This window comes from Eleutherodactylus coqui, chromosome 3, assembly GCF_035609145.1.
Source record: "Eleutherodactylus coqui strain aEleCoq1 chromosome 3, aEleCoq1.hap1, whole genome shotgun sequence".
Lineage (NCBI taxonomy): Eukaryota > Metazoa > Chordata > Amphibia > Anura > Eleutherodactylidae > Eleutherodactylus > Eleutherodactylus coqui.
This window is the reverse complement of record NC_089839.1, coordinates 105,674,569-105,682,701: the sequence shown is the minus strand read 5'-3', so window position 1 is coordinate 105,682,701 and position 8,133 is coordinate 105,674,569.

The following is an 8,133-nucleotide window of genomic DNA, read 5'->3' as shown; positions in this document are numbered from 1 at the left end:
GCACCCGCTCCCTCTGGCAGAAGAGACCTGCGACGGACTTCTAATGCAGCGCCATATTTCTACGGCGCTGAAGAGAAAAAAAACAGCTTTAAATGGCCGTATCTGGAAGCGGGAATGCTGCATAATTTGCCACATTCCACAGCATTTCCGCCAAGTATAAACATAACCTAAGTCAGCTTAAGGTATTCTGCAAAGTGGCATCAATAGTAATAGTGCTTGCCCTATATCAGCCCCAGTAGTAATATTGTCCCCCACAATGGCCTCAGTAGTAATATTGTCCCCCACAATGGCCTCAGTAGTAATATTGTCCCCTATATCAGCCCCAGGAGTAATAGTGACCTCCACAGTGGCTTCAGTAGCAATAATGTCACCTTTATTGGCCCCAGCAGTAACAGTAGCCTCCACAGTGGCCTCATTAGTAATACTGTCCTCTGTATCGACATCAGTAGTAATAGTGACCCCCACAGAGGCCTGAGTAGTAATACTGTCCCCTGTGTTGGCCTCAGTGGTAATAGTGACCCTCATAGTGGCGTCAGTAGTAAAAGTGTCCGCTACATCAGCCTCAGTAGTAATAGTGTCCCTTATATCAGCCCCAGTAATAATAGTGACCCCCGCAGTGGCTTCAGTAGTAATAATGTTATATATATATATATACCGTGTTTCCCCGAAAGTAAGACAGTGTCTTACTTTCTTTTTATCCCCAAAAGCCAGACTATGTCTTACTTTCGGGGTATGTCTTATAATAAAAAAAAATCATTACTCACCTCCCCCGGCGTTCTGTCGCGCTCCGGCAGGATGTCGCTCGCTCCTCGTCCCCGGCGCAGCATTGCTTTCTGAATGCGGGGCTTGAAATCCCCGCCTCCAGAAAGCTAATACACAAGCCGTCAGCCAGTTACAGCCATTCAATGACAGCATTGAATGGCTGTGATTGGCTGAAGGCGCACGTGGCTTCAGCCAATCACACTATTCAATGACATCATTGAATGGGTGTGATTGGCTGAAGCCACGTGCGCCTTCAGCCAATCACAGCCATTCAATGATGTCATTGAATAGTGTGATTGGCTGAAGCCACGTGCGCCTTCAGCCAATCACAGCCATTCTGTAACTGGCTGACGGCGTGTGTATTAGCTTTCTGGAGGCGGGGATTTCAAGCCCCCGCATTCAGAAAGCAATGCTGCGCCGGGGACGAGGAGCGAGCGACATCCTGCCGGAGCGCAACGGAACGCCGGGGGAGGTGAGTAATGATTTTTTTTTTCTACGGTATGTCTTACTTTCGGGGTACGGCTTACATTGGCCGACCCCCCTGACACCCCCGATACGTCTTACAATCGGGGGTGTCTTACTATCGGGGAAACACGGTATATATATATATATTGGCCTCAACAGTAACGGTAACCCGCACAGTGGCCTCAGTAGTAATACTGTCCTCTATATTGACATCAGTAGTAATAGTGACCTCCACAGAGGCCTGAGTAGTAATACTGTCCCCTCTACTGTCGCGCTTAGTAATAACAGTAAACCTCAGTGGCCTCAGAAGTAATACTGTCCCCTCTATTGGCCTCAGTAATAATAGTGACCCTCAGTGGCCTCAGTAGTAATACTGTCCCCTGTATTGGTCTCAGTAATAATAGTGACTCCCCACAGTGGCCTCAGTAATAACAGTGACCCGCACAGAGGCCTCAATAGTAATACTATTACTGCTGGGGCTGATACAGGGGACACAATGACTAATGAGAATGTTTAGAATTTTAAGAATCATAAGATTTTTTGGTGACCTTTAAAAAAGAAAAGAATTGGTCACTAATTGTATTTTTAAAAAAAATCCCTAAAATCCTATATTTTCATACTGATCATCAGCCCAATTTTTCCTGTTCTGTACGGAAAACTTTTCAGCAGTCACTATTATCACAGGCAGGATTGCAATGAAAGGTAACACCTACAATACATGTAGATAAAACAGGGTGTACCATTTAAAATAGGTAATGGTCACAGCTCACCTCTTCCCCCTCCCTGCGAAATTACCTTTGAACATATCAAAGCACATGTCTAGAACAGTCTCCCATAGAAGCAATGAGTCCCCTTCTGTCCGTTGTGTAAATGATCCATGAGGCTGCTGTAAAGAGTATCTCTAAATGCTGTTGAATGCAGAATGGGCACCCCCATAGTCATGCACTGATAATAGAATTGAAGAAAAATCTACAAATCGGAAAATAAAAACAGATTACAAAAATAAAATGTGCTATTACCGGGTTTTAATTAGTAAAACCCTTTAAGGAACAGGCTGTTATGCACCTTAGGGACTGGACACTTTTTAAGGAATTTACCCATGTGCTGGTTTTACTGCCCTATTGTTTTTCCTTCAGCTACCAACATAATTTTTCCCCTGACATATAGGGCTATTTTTATATCTTTTTTCAATGACTTTTTTTTCTATTTTTTTGTTTTGTTTTATTGGCGGTAAAAATCTAAAAAAAATGATTATTTGAAATTTATACCTGTTTTTTTCTTAGTATATTTACGCTTAAATAAAGTACAGGAATGGGTTCCTCATTTTGTTTTGGATGTTTAGATATATATTTTTTGTATAGCTTCGGATTACAGGATGCATACGATGACGGTTTGGGTTGGTGTCGGCTTTGGGTCATTTTCTTTTTTACGTGTATAATTTTATTGTATTGTTTTGTTCTTTTACCAATTTTTAAAATAATTTTTGTTTACTATCTATGATAGCCATGCGTCGTGTTCACGACCGGCGGATATATGCTACCATCTGAGCTGTCTTCCACTTTCCCTCCCCCTCCCCGACTCACTGCCTCTCCTCTCCTCCGGCTGTTTGCAATGGCTGTGGAGAACAGGTGGGGAGGGGGCAGCAGCTTAGCTCCACCTCCGTCTCACCCCTCCCATTGCAAACAGTCAGAAGGGAGTAGAGATGTAGAGAGCCGGTGAGAGGGAGGAAAAGGGGAAGAAAGCTCAGATGGTAGTGTATATCGCCGGCCGTGAAAACGGCGGCCGATATACGCTCCTGTGAATTTTTTTTGCTCGTACCAATGGTGAAGATTAAAAATATTGCAGCAGGTTCTATTTTGAGTGATTTTGTTTAAGAATGCCCACTATTTTCTGTGGGTGCATGAAAAAAAGGCCTCTGGCTTCCACGACACCTGGACGGCTCCAGCTAAGATTGTCAGAGCAGAGGCGTATTCTAAAGTGATAATGCGCTAAAGGTCAGTTTATTTGACGGTCACTTACCTTGCAACCTTTGCATCACATTTGCGATGTCCCTGGTGCTTCTGTTCGCGAGCCGTGAGGTGGCCATGTTGACTCTTCAGGGTATCCTTAGCTATAGGAATGTTGACTCCAAGTTTAGCTCTTAAGATGTCACACAATATCTTGCACGGCTCTCCTGAAGCATGCTCTACCTCCTATTCCCACTAGGCGGCTGATGCTTGAGTCACTGGCACCAAAACAACAGCAGACCACTCACGACTGCACTGCCGCTTTCAATCTCTTCTCATGGGTCCTGTCCTTAAGCTGCCTGAAAAGACAGAGAGGTAGGATTTAGAAGAGACTTGCATGCTTTCTTGCAATGCTAAAACCTGTAAATCTCATTAGCAATTCTGACAAAGATTGGCAGGCCAGGATATGCAGTATTATTTATGCCAAGCAGACAATTACTGTTGAAAGCGCATTTCCTGCAGCCGCGGTGTATAGAGTGAAATATCCGTAAATATAGTCATCCGTGTGAGCGATGCGCCAGTACTTTATATATCGAAGACGTAACTGCTACCTAGTACTATCCAAGATGCTTCTAATATACTCTAACCCCGGACTTGTACGAAAGGCAACAAAACCATCAGCAAGAACACTATAAACGTTCTAAACAGGTAAATGCTGTATAATGGGTTTAATCATTTCAAGCCTAATGCCCTCTAAGATGATTAAATACTGCAAATATATATACACCGAGGGTGTGAGAGCAGTGATCCCCGTAGAGGGACTGTCCATATAGCTGCTGTATGATCCGCGCCGGGAAAAGTCATTCTACACGCCAATATCCCGGTCTTCTGCTGTGTTAGGGCATGTAAGGGGTGTAAAAGACATTAAAGACCTCTGTGCAGGAAGATATGGGTAACTTCTAAGATATGATTAAAGGGAATGTCCTAGGGATAAAGAATAAGCATCTGATTGGCAAGGGTCTGACTGCGTGGATCCCAACGATCAAGAAATTAGGAACTTTCACATGTCCATGAATGTTCGGACCGGTGGTCATGCGTGTGCACTACCTCTCCATTCATGACAGCCAAAGATACTAGAGCGATTGGCTTGTCGATGTGACTACCACAGCCATGTGACCACTACAACCAATCACTGGCCTCGGCAGTCATGCTAGCATGTATGGCACATGTCTACTGAGGCCTCGGATTGGCTGAGGTTGTTAACCAGAAGTATAGTGCATCACTGCACCAGGAGAATAAAGAATGGCTGGGACCCCAGGAGCATCGGCACCAGAGCGCTGGGTGATTTAACGGAAGTGTAATGATTGCTATTTTTATAACATTTTACTGTTAGCTTTATTTCTTAAACTCTTGGACAATCCCTTTAAGAGACTGCAAAAGTGAAATTGACCAAACATAAACCCCTGACTATAATCCCTGTGGATGCCATAGAAGGTGGCTCCCGGCTCCGGATCCTTCTGTATGTGTGTCGCTCTATAAGACCAATTTCTGCATTGGCAGCACAACCCATAAATACATGACATTACCGGGCATCAGAGCAGCCGGATCAGGGCTGATCACTATTGATTTCTATTAAAAAAAAAGGGATGGTCTACCGGAGACAGATGTTTTAAAATTGAACACCTTCACCATAAAGGGCGTATATATACGCCCTCCTGGGGAAGGTTTGTGTGGAGCGGGACTGGGAGCCAATTTTACTCCAGAGATGGTGAATACCGACTTTTTTTGACAGCTGATAATTCACCACAACTGCCATGATCAGCGTGAGCGCTAACACCGATGGTTAACCCTATAAATATCCAATCGGAGATTGAGAGTCCCGAACGGCGCCCTCGTGATGAGATTGCGAGGTGCTGTTCGCTTGTCATGGCAGCCCAAGGCCTTTTGAAGCCCTCAGGGTTCCCTGTGGCCCGTCATAATAGAATGCTGATAAAAATACCATATACAGCAATAAGTATTCCATCAAATGTTAAAGTCGATTAAACAACCTCAAGTTCAAGTACCCTAAGGGGACAAAAAAAAATTTATTGTAAAAAACATACTAAAAGTTTTAAAAAAAACAACTTTTCTTGTATTTATAATTAAAAAATACAAGCAAAAAAACCCCCCAAATATATTTGGTACCGCCGCTAATGTAAAAGTCTGATCTAAAAAATAATGCATTATCTATCCTGCAGGGTGGACGCGGTCAGAAAAAAGAAATTACACAATGCCACTATTGCGCCTTTTTGGTCACTCTATGTCCAAGAAAAATCACTCTGCATTTCATCTAACATTTGATTAACTTGTGTGAATGCACTGGGGAATAAACCTTTTAACAGATTTGCTTTCTCCCTATCACCCTCTACCATTCTTACAGGGCCTACACATTCCATTTTAATCTGTTTATATACTGTTTATAGGAGAAGGGGCTAATAGATCCATTTTGGTGCACAGATAAATTATTGATTTACTTGTACTTGTAACACATAATCGTGTTATTACTAGTTGGGAATATTACCAGACTTGGCAGTCTTGGAGGTCACTGTTTGGCCTCAACCCATTAGTCCAGCCGTGAATCAACTCATCCACTCGCTGACGATTTGTGTCAGTGGTCGCAGCTGATGGTCTCCCACTGTGTGGTTTGTCTTCAGTGCTGGTTTCACCTTCTGTAAACCTCTTCATCCACCTGTGAACATTCCTCTTGTCAATGGTGTCATTCTGCAGCCTTTTGTGGATGTCGGACAGCCTTCATCCTTCCTTCATCAAGAACTCTATGACAGCACGTTGTTTCTGTTTGGAATCCATTACTGACCTGCAAGGAAGAACAAGATTCTGAAGCCCCCGTATAGAGGAAGAGTCCCTCCAACTACATGTGCAAGTTGAACAATCTACATCAATTAATAAAGAATTTATGACCACTTCTGCACTTTCGGTACAGCCCGCAGATATATATACGTTTTTTTTTCTTTACTAATTTTAATAATAAAATGTCTTCTTTAATAATATAGTATTTTCTGTTGCCGTCTTCTCACCGCCATAACCTTTTTATCTCTTAAAAAGCCGAGTCACAAGTATAGATCCGTGACGGGAGGTGAAACTTTTTAAAAATCTTTTACGTGATCGCCGTTATCCATTGGATAGCAGCGACCATGTGACCAAGGACCACGGCCCCCTGTGGCATCTCCAGACTCTTGGCAACGTTTCGTAGCCAAGAGCGGGGGGATTTTATATTATCCCGGCTTTTGTGCATGCGCCCGCTATTTTGGCGACAGGCACGTCCGCAACAGCCAGGGTAAGGTCCACATATAAATCCGAGGGCCGATCGTAATCTCATCTCCCCTCACGGACATAATCCATGACGGGAGAGGTTTTCTTTTACACCTTTTTTAAACTTTTACATGGTCGCTGTTATCCATTGGATAACAGCAATGAAGTGACCGGGAACCACATACAGCAGCTTCCGGTGACAGCTCTGTGCTTTTGACTACTCATACTATGATCATGGGTTATTCGGGCGATACTGGCGATCGTGTAACTGTGGGAAGGGGGCTTCCTGCGGCCCCCCATGACAGCTCCAGGTTGTCGGTTACCTCCGGGAGCTGGCAGCCAGGAACTGCGATGTCCAGAGCCTGCAGGGCTTTAATCCCCAGAGGCAGCATGTTTTTACGTCCCCGGGAATTACAGCTCACTTAGGCAGGACGTAAAAACACTATGGAGTGGTCAGATTAGCATTAATTGTGAAAACATGTCTCTAAAAATTACCAAAGAAGTATTTTAGTCAACTTAACTTCCTGGCAGAGGATAGGATAGGAATTCTTCACTTTCACCCCAAAACATTCATAGCCACAGTGTTGTAAAAGTGCTTGGGCTTCGCTATCGCGTTTCAAGTCATACAGGTGTCACACGGGTGTATTATTATTGTGCATGCGCACTTCTCCTATATGCAGCTCGTGATGTCGTTAGCCCATTGACTTGTATTGGATCGCTAACATCTGCGGGTTTTCACACGTGTATTACTGGTGCAGAGAATAAATCCACAGCATGTTCTATTTGGACGTGTATTACGTGTGCGTGGGGATTGGCGGGCGCAGCGAGTATGAATGTCACTGTGTGAGCCCGGCCATATACTCAGCATACATAAAGGGGTCGTATGACATTAAAACACGGACAGCGCAACGGCTTTCTTAGGCTGGGTTCGCACAGGGCGGATTTCTCAGAAATGTTGTCCACACGGGACAGTGAATCCGTCGCGGCAAAGCCGGCAAAAGCCGGTGCTGCGGCGCGGATTCGCCGGCCAGGCCGCTTCAAAACCTGCGGCACAGTGCCGCGGGTTTTGAAGCAGCGCTTTTCCCGGAGGAAATCTCACGTTTTTTCGCTGCAGCCAAACCGCGAGTTTTTCGCCGGGAATCCGGCATGTGAGAACCCAGCCTTACATTACAGGACCCTGAGGGGCGGAATACGGCAGGATTACTTCATGTCCCTAAACTGTTGATCTAATTCCATGCTAGTCATCATACCCGCTCAGCTCCATGCCAGCCCTCACACCCCCCTCACCTCCATGCCAGCCCTCATATAGCCCTCACGTCCATGCCAGCCCTCATAGCCCCCTCACCTCCATGCCAGCCTTCATACCCCCTCTCATCTCCATGCCAGTCCTCACACACCTGAACTCCATGCCAGCCCTCCTACCCCCTCACCTCCATGCCAGCCCTCCTACCCCCTCACCTCCATGCCAGCCCTCATACCCCCCTCACTTCCATGCCAGCCCTCCTACCCCCTCACCTCCATGCCATCCCTCACACCCCCCTCACCTCCATGCCAGCCCTCATATCCCCCTCACCTCCACGGCAGCCCTCATACCCCCCTCACCTCCATGCCAGCCCTCATATCCCCCTCACGTCCATGCCAGCCCTCATAG